Consider the following 11,610-nt stretch of genomic DNA (forward strand, 5'->3'; position numbering starts at 1 on the left):
TCATATTTTTATATCTTTAATAATTGAAAAAAATAATTAATGAAAGTAATAATCCTTTTAAAAAGGAAACACGAGTTTTTTTATTCTAATCTCTTTCTTTTTGTATTTCGGTAATTACATTAAATTTGATATAAATTGTATTAAGATAATTAATATTAGGTATTGTAGTAAATTTTATATTATTTTACTTGTAGGTTGTATTTAACTATATATTTCAACTAGTTTCTAACTTTTTTTACTAACTGAAAAGTTTGTTTGGTTATTTGATAAACAAATATTCTTTCAATAGTTCCTCGATATAGCTTTTAACGTCCTTTGAAACACTACTTTAAGTATTGTTTTTCTTAAATATCAGCTTCTAACTTCTAACTTTTTATATTTTTTTCCATTTCTATCCTTAATATTTTTATTTTTATGAAAATTTATGCCTAAGTTCTAAATAAATTATAAATTTATTATTTTTCAATCATTTTATACTTTTCAACTACTTTAACAACTAATTTTACCGAATACTTATAATTTAATAAGTTAATTTTTCAACCAATTTTATCAAATATAATCATATTATCTATTATTCACAAGTCGATGTACAAAATAAAATAAAAAAACAATCATATAACTTATATCTTTATCATGTGTTGTCTTTCTTGTCATGTTCACTATTATATTTTTAACAAATCAAATGAATTTTGGGTTTGATGGAGCAAACACATATTTTACAAAATCGATGGACAAAATGTTTATATTTTAAAATAGAAAAATGAAATTGTGAGTTTTAAAAATATAGAAACTAAATATCTTTAATTATTTTAAAATATAAGGATTAAAATTATTAATTTTTTTTAAAAATAAGATAACCAAAATTGCATTTAGCCTAACTATTGTCAAAATTGACAAATTTATTATATTTACACTTTATGATTAGATAGCAATATTAAAAAGAACATATTACATAAACACTTTATCAGATTTTATCAAATTACACATAACTTTATCCTTTTTTTTATTTTCCTACATTAATCTTTCTTTATTTCTTTATTTTTTAAAGAAAACACTAACATTCCTTTGAGCTTGAAAGCATTATACTAGTTCTCCCTTATATGTATGTTTAAAAATATTGCGCGCATATTTTTTTCAACACTCCCTCAAGTCTTAGACTAATATCTCCTATAAGATAAAGCAGCCTAATGGTTTAAAAATATAAATACTTATGTAATTACACAAAACCTAAAAAAAGGATATTATTGTATTTTTTTCTTTCAGAAAACTTTACACCAGTACTGTTGGTGCATATCTTTATACCACTAGTATATATATATATATATATAATTTAATATTAATCTTTCAATTTAATAAGCATACATGTAAATTAGAATTACTGTTGGAGATTTTTTAGGAGTTTTTATTTAATGATAGAATTTTTAGATATCTATCTTCAACGTTTTTAGGAGTTTTTATGTAATGGGAGTGCTTTTGGGAGTTTTTTTAACTTCTTCTCTTTTTTCAATTTTTCTTTTTCACTTTTGTTTCTAAATTAAATTTTTAATATTTCTTAAAAAATATTATTAGTTAAAAATACCTTGTATTAAAATAAAGGTTAAAATGCAATTTTAATTTTTCTATTTTTTCAATCCTTAATTTTAGTTTTCATATTTTAAAACTGAAACATTTCATCTTTTTATTTTACAAAATCAGTAATTTTGGTCCGTCATCGAAATCAATGGGCTAACGGTTGAATATAAACGTTGAGCGTTATAATTATTTTTTATTGAATTAAAATGTATTTAATTAAAAAAAACTATGGAAAACTAATATCATAAGCGGTGACTCCAAACCTAACCTTCACCTGTGACGTCGGCCTCGGCACCTACCGCCATCAATTCCACTTTAAGCAACAAACCCAACCCAGCCTTAAACATCATTAGCTATTGTCGTTGTTTGTGAGTTCTACTATATTATGTTAACCAAACATTTTGTTCATTTGAAAATTTGTGTGCTTGTAAAATAATTAACTAATTATCTATAATTTTGATTGTTATATATAATGCTACAAGCATTTTTCTGATCCTCAGTGCCCCAATTCTTATAATTGCATTTATTGTCATTGCACACATAATTATTACTGGGAGGATCAACTTCATTTTACTGCATTTCTCGGATATTTCTTATGCTTGTTAATTTGTGACATTTTTCAAAAAAATTAATTTGAGAAGAAAAAAACATATTAACAAAAAAGACAACAAATCCAGAACTAAAGAAACACGAAGAAAGTCACCACAGTAGTTCTCCTCCACAAAGTATTTTTTTTTTTTGAATATATCAAATAAATATTTTTTCTCCATAAAGAAATAGATCTTGTCCCACAAAATAATTTTTGTAATAAGATTAATATAAATAGTTGTAAAAGATAAAAGAAATAATAAATTGGTATTAATTTTACCCAATTTATTTTTAAAATTTTATTGTTTTTAATTTTTTTTATTACCATTTTTAATAAAGCTTATATATTTTTTTATTTGAGAAAATATTAGACTATTTTGTGTCGTCACGGGGAAAATTTTATGGACCCACCATTGCACCTCAGTGTTTTCTTACCAAGAAAATCAAATGTTTAATCACCATTAAAGATAACATTTTTGTAAAAAAAATTAAATACATTGATTTTGCATGGAGGGACCAAAATTATTTACTTAGTAAAATAAGGAGATTAAATGTTGTTATTTTGAAATAGAGGATCAAAATTACATTTTAGTTTAAAATAAATATTATTAATTAAAAATAACCTTGTATTATTATAATATCTAATTTATTTATTTTCACATTTATAAATTAACACCCGTGTATGGCACAGATTATTTCACTAGTAGATTATATTTTAGATTTTATGATAACTAATTTTATGTATTGTTATTTTTAATTAATGATCATTTGTTTAAAAAATATTCAAATTTAAGTTATAACTAAAGATGTTAAAATGATAGATTGAAAGAGATAAAAGTTATGTTAATATATTAAGTTGATATTAAAAATATAAGATGTTATGTTGTAGGCATGTTAGAAGTGTGTCTGAATTTTGAAGATAAAATATTGTTAATCAGTCAATTGATATAATGATATTATAATTTAAAAGCATAAAGTATACCATATGTATTCTAAGAGATTAAAGTTCACCACAAGAGAAAATCTAGTTTAAATGAAAGTGAATATGATAGTTGAGATAGTAGAAACGTGGGAACACATATAAACTTAAACGTTTATGAAAAGTGTAGAAGTCTATTACGGGAATTTTTTTATTTGGTTAGAATTTGCTATATATAATGCTTTATTTTTCATGTTGGAGAAGCCTATTACGGGAATTTTTATTATTTGGTTTTGCCTGTATGTCTCACGTTGAAGAAATCTATATATTATTGCAAACTTTGATGATTTGGTTAAGCATATTGGGCTTTTTTTACTTTTTTTCACAGGCAGCATTTGTTTCAAAGTATCATGCTATTTTCTTAGGAATTATATTTTTAAAAATATTATGATCAAAAATATTATTTTTGAGTATATTCAAAAATATATTTTGTTACATTTTAATATTCTTGAAAATATGTTTTAAAATTAAAAATATTTTTTTAAATAAAATAAAAAGTTACTAGTATTTTAGGAAATTATAAATTTTCTCGTTCTCCCGAGAATATCATATTCTTATACCTCCTAAGAATAAAAGTGTAGAAAAACATGTTAAAATGAAAGATATAATATTCTTGAAAATCAATAATACACCGAATTTTTTTTTCAAAGCTTATAATAAACATGTGTATAACCCATTTGTTTAATATTTTTTTTAGAAATATGTTTTTTTTAAATAAAATAAGATTTTTTTTTGATATATTTGTCTAAATTTTTTTATTTAAAATACTTTTTTTTGTTTTTTAAGAAATAATTGTTTTTTTAAAATTGTTTGTTAAGTTTAAATAAACTGATCCAATATTTTTCATGCTACATTTTTAAGAATTAACCTTTAATTCGTGAAATAAACATACTCTCAAAGGTTAAGCATGTGGGATTTTGCTTAAGTGAGTGGTTAAGCATTGACGTTTATTTTAGTAGTAAATCATGGAGTTAGCTTTTGCTTTTATGATTAAGTCAGCTTGTTCAATTTACTTTTGTTTGGTAGTAAGCATTTTAATTACACTAGATTAATTTGATTATTACTCTTGCATTAGTATTTTGTTGATTTGATTGCATTTCACATGATATTAACCATCTATTGTAAAAAAAAAAAAAACGAGCCGTCTCAAGTAGTAACTGCAAATATGTACTTCCATGATTTACATATATATATCACTGTATCACCAAATGGGGCATCAATAACGACGTGATGTTAAAAGGTTTTGGCCTCTTGGAACATTTTCTTTTTTGGTCTATTTATGTGCTTTAATCGTACGTATCATGTTCTTGATACTTTTGCTACAGGCATTGTCACAAAATAAGATACTCCTTTCAACTGCATTTAAAAGTAGACGATGGTATCGCTGTTTGTGTCGCCCTTAAACTTTGTATGAACACTAAAAAATGACAAAAATCTTTATATATATTCTTAATTATTAGTACTTTAATAGATTATTTTAAATTTAAATATATTTAAAGAAATCCTTATCAGTGAGTGAATACGTGAATTAAAAATATTTCGGTATATATTTTAATTAAAAATAAATAAAATATTTTTAACGATATTAAGTTAAAAATAAAAACCTATATTATATATTTTAACATAAGAGAAAAAATACAGTGTAACACTCATATTTTTTATGGGAGTAAAGTGTAATTTACTTTATATTTTAGCATAAGAAGGAAAAATAACGTAATACTAGTTAGGATTTTATTTATTATAAAGTAAACTTGGACTTTATTTATTATAAATTTTAGTTATTTAAAATAAACATTAGAATATTGGTTAGGGTTTTGCTTTATTGTAGGAATTGGAAAGTGTACTTTTTCTTTGGTAAACTTGGACTATCTTTTAGTGAAGACTAATCTTTCAAAGTATTAAAATTTATTTAAAAAATTGAATATTTATTTCTAATAAATGTTCTTTTATACAGTTCAAAATCAACCTTTTGTCTTCATAGTTTATGTACAACACACACAAGAGACGTGATGATCTTCCCTCCGTATTATACTGCATGTGTTGGTATGGTAATGTAGTTATATATATTCCGGACATGTTGTGCTTCACTGGTAATCTAGCATGACATGTTGTGCTGATTATTGAGTTAATAATTCTTATATATTTTTTCGACTTACCTTTCGAACGAACAATGAGATCGAAGATCTTTGCCCACGATGTACCAGATCCCCAACACTACCCTGCACACGAGCTTCAGTTGGAAACACTTGTCTTCTATTATTGCTGGTCCCACTGATTTCTCAATTTGACGCAACTCCATGAAGAAATATTTTTTGGTAGGTTCATACGTACGCAGCAGTTTTAGTTTAATTTGCATGTGCATAATATGATAGTGGGTCAAATGGAAGAAGAAAAAAAAGACTAGAGTATATAAAAATTAAAAACCAATGATGACGTTACTCATTTATTTATTAGTGAATTTAGATATTATTGTAAATATTAGAGGACAAACAATTAACAAAACAATGCACGACCTACTATCATATATATACGGCATTTTTTTTTAGAAGTCATTTATGCGGCACATCGAGGCAGTTGCGTGTGTTTTTTTTTTTTTTTCATTGTTAGTATCCAAAGTATCCAATTTGATTTTGATTACTTGTATGATCCATGGATATGACTTGGAGTGACAATGAAATAATCGACATCTTTTATGAATTTTAACTTGTATTAGGGAGAGTGGCGGCATACAACTCAATAGTCAACACCTTGGATTGCCCAATGCAATTTGAAATCCCAAAAATTATTATTTTGTTAATCATGTTATCTTATAGCTTTAATCGTACCTACATGAACTACTCCTGCTTGTCTTTATTATAAAAAATAATAATTTTACATTTAAAAAAATTAATTAATTTTATTAAATTATGTTAATCACAAAATAAAATAGTAAGTATTTTTAAAAAAAAATTATTGAAATTTGATATCAAAATAAAATGATAAGTTTTACGATAATTATATTGAAAGTCATATATATTATAAAATTTGGTTTATAGTATAAATATTTTTAGTATAACGAGTCATATAAACTAAAATGATATTTTTATACCATTGGGGGATGTGATTGTTATACTAATACTTATTTTTGATACATGAGTGTTCTTGATGTCTTTAACTGGGGGTTGGGCACACGTACTTCCTTGATGTGCACACATATTCAATCCATGTGCTCTGGCCGTTTGATAAGTTGAGGAGCTAGCTTCTGCTTTAGGCATTCAATATTATACAGAGTGATGCTCTTTCGCTGATTCCAAAAGACGCATGCGAATCCCACATTCAGATCAGACAAAAACTATTACCTTTCACGGTTTTGTTGTACCAGTAGGGATCGAGATATTTTTGGGAAGGGTCTTGCTAATTTAAGGACACTCATTAAATAATTAAAAGATGAAAGGTTTACCCATAAGTGGCAAATACTTTAAGCTGTTTTAGTAGTACTCTTTCCTTCTTACTTATAGGATTTTTTAAAAGAATTTATTTGTCGTTTTTATAAGATTATTTTATAATTTTTATATGTATTAACTATTTTTTTCTTACATATTTTTACTTAATTATTTTTTCTTCAAATATTAACGAGAAACAATTAAGTGAATAAAGAGATAAAAAAATAATAATACACATAATTGAAAATTTTAATATAATTACCTAAACTAATTTTTTTTAAGAAACGTAAATTAATTAAAATAATCTTATAATTAAAAACGAATGAACAATACGTGACAAATGTGTGGGGAGAAGAGTTTTCTCCTAACTAATATTATCTTTATTTCTATTTTTATAAGACACAATGATCTAATTTACAAAAATTTTAAAAAATAATTAATTTAATTGATAGTAATAAATTTGTCTTAAATTTATATATTATTTTAAAAAATATCATTTTTATTAATATTTTTCTCTCTTCTAAATATGTGTTAATATAATCTCTTTTGTTTAGTTATGAATGTTTTAGTGTAAAAACAATCAATGAATGAAACAGTATAGATTGAGTATTATATAAAGAAATCAAATTTAACAAGTTAGATGTTATAAATAAGAATAAAAGTAATATTTTATTTTTTAAAATTGGTCTCATAACTTCTTACTTCAAGAATACTTTGTTGTAAGCCAAAAAAAACTTTTGATATTTCATAAAATAATATTACATAAAATAAATTTTTATTTTATATAATTAAAATTTATAATAAATAAATAATTTTATAAATATAAATTATATTATAATTAAAATTTGTAATGAATATGTATTTTTATCATATAAAATATATTTTATATTTATCATAAATAATTTATATTATGATATATTGTTATTATTAATTAATGATAATTAGATTTACAGAGTAGTTGTGATATTTTGGATCATTTTGACACAATGTTAATGTTAGATTTATGATAAATAATTTATATTCTAATAAATTATTTTGAAATAGTTCATATTTTTTTTATAAAAATGATAAAAAAAAAATGGTCACTCATTTAACATTGTCTTGTTTCGCTCAACTAACTAACTGTTTGCTTTGCATTTAGTTTTTTTTTTTTTTACAGGAGCTTTGAAGTTAGTTAATAACAACTACTCCATGTAACATTAAATACCAATATTAAAAAAAATAACACGGCTATTTTTTTTTAAAAAAAAGAACTCATAAACAAAAGGGTATATTACACGAAGTAAACACATATGAAGTAAATATATTTAGTTATTATTTATCTTAGTCTTATAAACGAGATTCTTTCTGCATCCTATTATTTGAACAATTTTTTCTAAGAAAAGTAAAAACCAGCAACTTAAAATAGTTGGAGATCAGATCTATTACTACTATGATGCAGCGTGACAAACAAAAAGCAGATGGCTATACACAGATCTTTCCAATACGCGGAAAACATTGATTTACTGGAAGAAAATCAGATTCGAACGACACTATATTCATCATTTTTTTTTTAATTTCTTGAAAGTGCTAAGTGTCAACATTGACTGCCTTTGGCTCAGTGGGTTGTAACTATCAAACTTTCAGAATACATTTAAAAATTTCACAAATAGACAACAGAATATTCATAATGTGAATAGTAACACTCCGCTCTGTCTCGTGTATTGTAAGTATTGCTTGGTCATGGCTCAAAACAGAGCAGATGGTATCATATTGGTAACTTTTTTTTTATTAGTACTCAATTGTATATTTACCCATTTACTATTGGCATGGCATGAAATGAAAGAAAAGAAAAAGAAAAATATTGATTTTAAATTATTTTTTTTCCTTTCATTTAGTTTTCAATTCAAATTTTAAAATTTCATTTATTTTTGTACCTTGCACATAAATGGCTGGCGGTAATTTCCCGTGTTCATTGTTCATCCTTTGCATGTTAACATGTGGACTATTTATAAAAATACTTTGATATTCAAGTTAGGATGATGTAGTAATGAGTTTATATAAGAAAATTAATAAAATAATATTTATTACCTTGAAAAGTCAATCATTTATATACATATATTTATTTACAAATCTTATGTACGAGCCTTAAGGTCCTTGAATCTTACCTTTCTTAGATTTTACCTCTCAAATAAGAAGAACTTTAACGGATGATAAACAAATTTTATTATAATTTGATTAAAGGAATGTAATTCAAGATTATCTAACCTAATAAAATTAAGATAAAATAAGTTAAATTCTTTAATATTTATGAGATTGTGACTCATAAATTCTAGGTCACATCAGTATAATTTCTTTTCCCTTTTTTTTCTTCCTACCAAATAAATAAAGGATATTATTGAACACGTTAAGAACCTTAGAACTAGCAACAGCTTCACAAGGTTGTAATTTGTTGGAAAAAAAGGTTATATGTAGAACATTTTAAATAGAAAATAATAATTTTTTTCACCAATATTAATTATATATTTTTTCACTAGATGTATTTTATGTGTAAAGCATTAATGTGAATTTTTATTTTTATTTTTTTCAAAAATTACGATTATTTTAATTAACTTTTGCGCAATTCTTCGACTAACTTTTGCATAATATAATTCAACAAACGAAATAAAAAATTTAAAACGACATACCATCAAGATCTTTTCTTAAACACGATTCCAGTAAAAAAATTAACCAGCAAATTCGTTTTATATGTTAAATACTCAACGACCATGTAAAGAAAACCAATCGATCAATACAAACAAACTAAATAATAAAAAAGTTCAATTACCCACGTTTCATTTGCTTACACAATCATAACAAATTCACACGAATGATCTATATGATCACACGGGAAAAAATTGTATACCTTGCAAAATCTTTAATCGTCACATGCAATATCCTTCACAAAATACCAAAATTATACAAATCCATTAATCCCAATTTATTCAAAGCAGACTAATTAATATTTTATAATTCTACGTCAAAAAATATATTCATAATTAAAAAATAAATAAATTACAAATCTACCCTTTGTTCAACCGTGCATAATTTTTTATACGTAAAAAACATTTAAACAGTGGAAAATTCACATGACGCATAAAAAAGTACATGGGTAGGAGAAAAAAAAATCATAAAAATTGATAGAAAAGTGAGTTGACCAAGAAATGTGTGTTTGTATATATGTAAGGACTTTGGATGGATAATGGTATATTACGAAACAAAGTACCCAAAATCTCCCTTAAAAATAATATATAAACATGTAAATTCAAATAAATAAAACATATATAAATTTATATATAATGCTATTCAAAAAAAAAATTATACCATAAAAAAGTATAATGTCCTAATAATTCAAGAGTAACTATTTCACCAACCCAATTGCCTACATGCCACTGGTCATCTGGTAATCGATAAACAAATAAAACAACTTTAACTGTCTTGTCGTATACCTTTTGAAAATTCCCATTAGCACTAAGGTGCGTGTGTTTCACGTTGCTTGTAGTTTGTTGATCAGTCAAAGTCAGTTTTAGTTCTATTTTTTTCTCTCTCTATAAACAATTTTCATATGAAACCCAGTTAACGAGTTTTTTAGAAAGAGAATTAAAATGTTAAAATAAAAAAAAAACATAATATTTAACTAATGAAGAAGTTAAAAATGATTTTGTTTTATTTTTCAAATTCTCTAGTAGTAGGTTTGATAATAATAATAATAATAGTGCTGAAAAGTGGAAGAAAATGTTCCTAAAAAAGGTGCTCGAAAAGATACGGCCTCGCAGTATCACTGAAGTTATATAAGGCTATAATAACTATAAGCAATAAGCAGACGCACTTTTACCAACCTTGACTCAAAAGGAAAATAAAAATAGGGGAAAGATAAAGCTCACTTTTCCACTTTTCCACTTTTCCGTGAAGGTTCATTGGCATTTGGCAAAGCCAAAGGTTACGGTTACACAAGGCATGATAAGTAGTCAAGTTCTGCACTATTCTTTTCTTTCTGCCTCTCCCCTTGGGTTACACAGCGCATGATAGGCAAGATCAAGAATATGGTTGATATTGATACGATATATGAAAAATAAAAAAAAAGGAAAAAGGAAAGTGGCATTGACTAACGTGACTTTTTTTGTCTAGGTTCACAGGGTGGTGGGCGATATATACCATGATTGCAACCGGTCACAGAAAGTGAGGTTGTTGGATAGTCTTAAAGGGACATGTCAGTTCAAGCTATCTATTTTTGAAAATTTGCATGTGCCACTGATTATACTGTGCAACTACTGTCTGTTCGGTTTGCTCTTTTACTCTTCAATCATGTTTAAGGTTGTTGATCAGCATTTTTTTGTTGAAGGTTCAAAAATTAATTAATCAATAAATAAGATTTTTAAATACTACTTTCTCAGGATTCTTTGGTTGAACTAGCAACTAAATAAGTTTTCAATTTGAAAAAAAAGTTACTTCAGAATTTAATTTTAACAATTATATAAGTTTTAATCAAAGTGTTTAATGTTCTTAAGAAATATCGAATTCTTACCATTAAATATAACTTCTTCTGATTTGCAAGCATCCGTTTTTGTACAAAAAGCATTTATAAATGATCATTAAAATGCTCGAACAACGAATAATAGTATGCTTTAAACAAATTATAAGCAAAAGTTATGGAGGAGTTATAAGGAAAGTAAATCTAATATACTCGAAAAGTATATAAAAAGAAACTGGGTAAGAACATATATTTTTCATTAATTCAGGTTGCCATGAATGCAACGTAGTTTGGTGTACACGGAATGTGCGTAATGTTGAAAAACCAACTACAAATTACATATCTTTTCCTATTTATAAGAATGTTAAAATAATGGAAAATAACTTCTTAATTGAAGACAAAGTTTTCAAGTGCGAAGATGTATGTGACATTTGTACTGATTAAGAGTTGTTATTTATAATCTATAAATATTAGACTTGTATTTTAAAACTCACATATTTTAAGTTCTCACAATACTCATGAATCGATAAAGTTAATACATTATTTTTTACTATTTCAAA

Source organism: Glycine soja, chromosome 6 (assembly GCF_004193775.1).
Source record: "Glycine soja cultivar W05 chromosome 6, ASM419377v2, whole genome shotgun sequence".
Classification (NCBI taxonomy): domain Eukaryota; kingdom Viridiplantae; phylum Streptophyta; class Magnoliopsida; order Fabales; family Fabaceae; genus Glycine; species Glycine soja.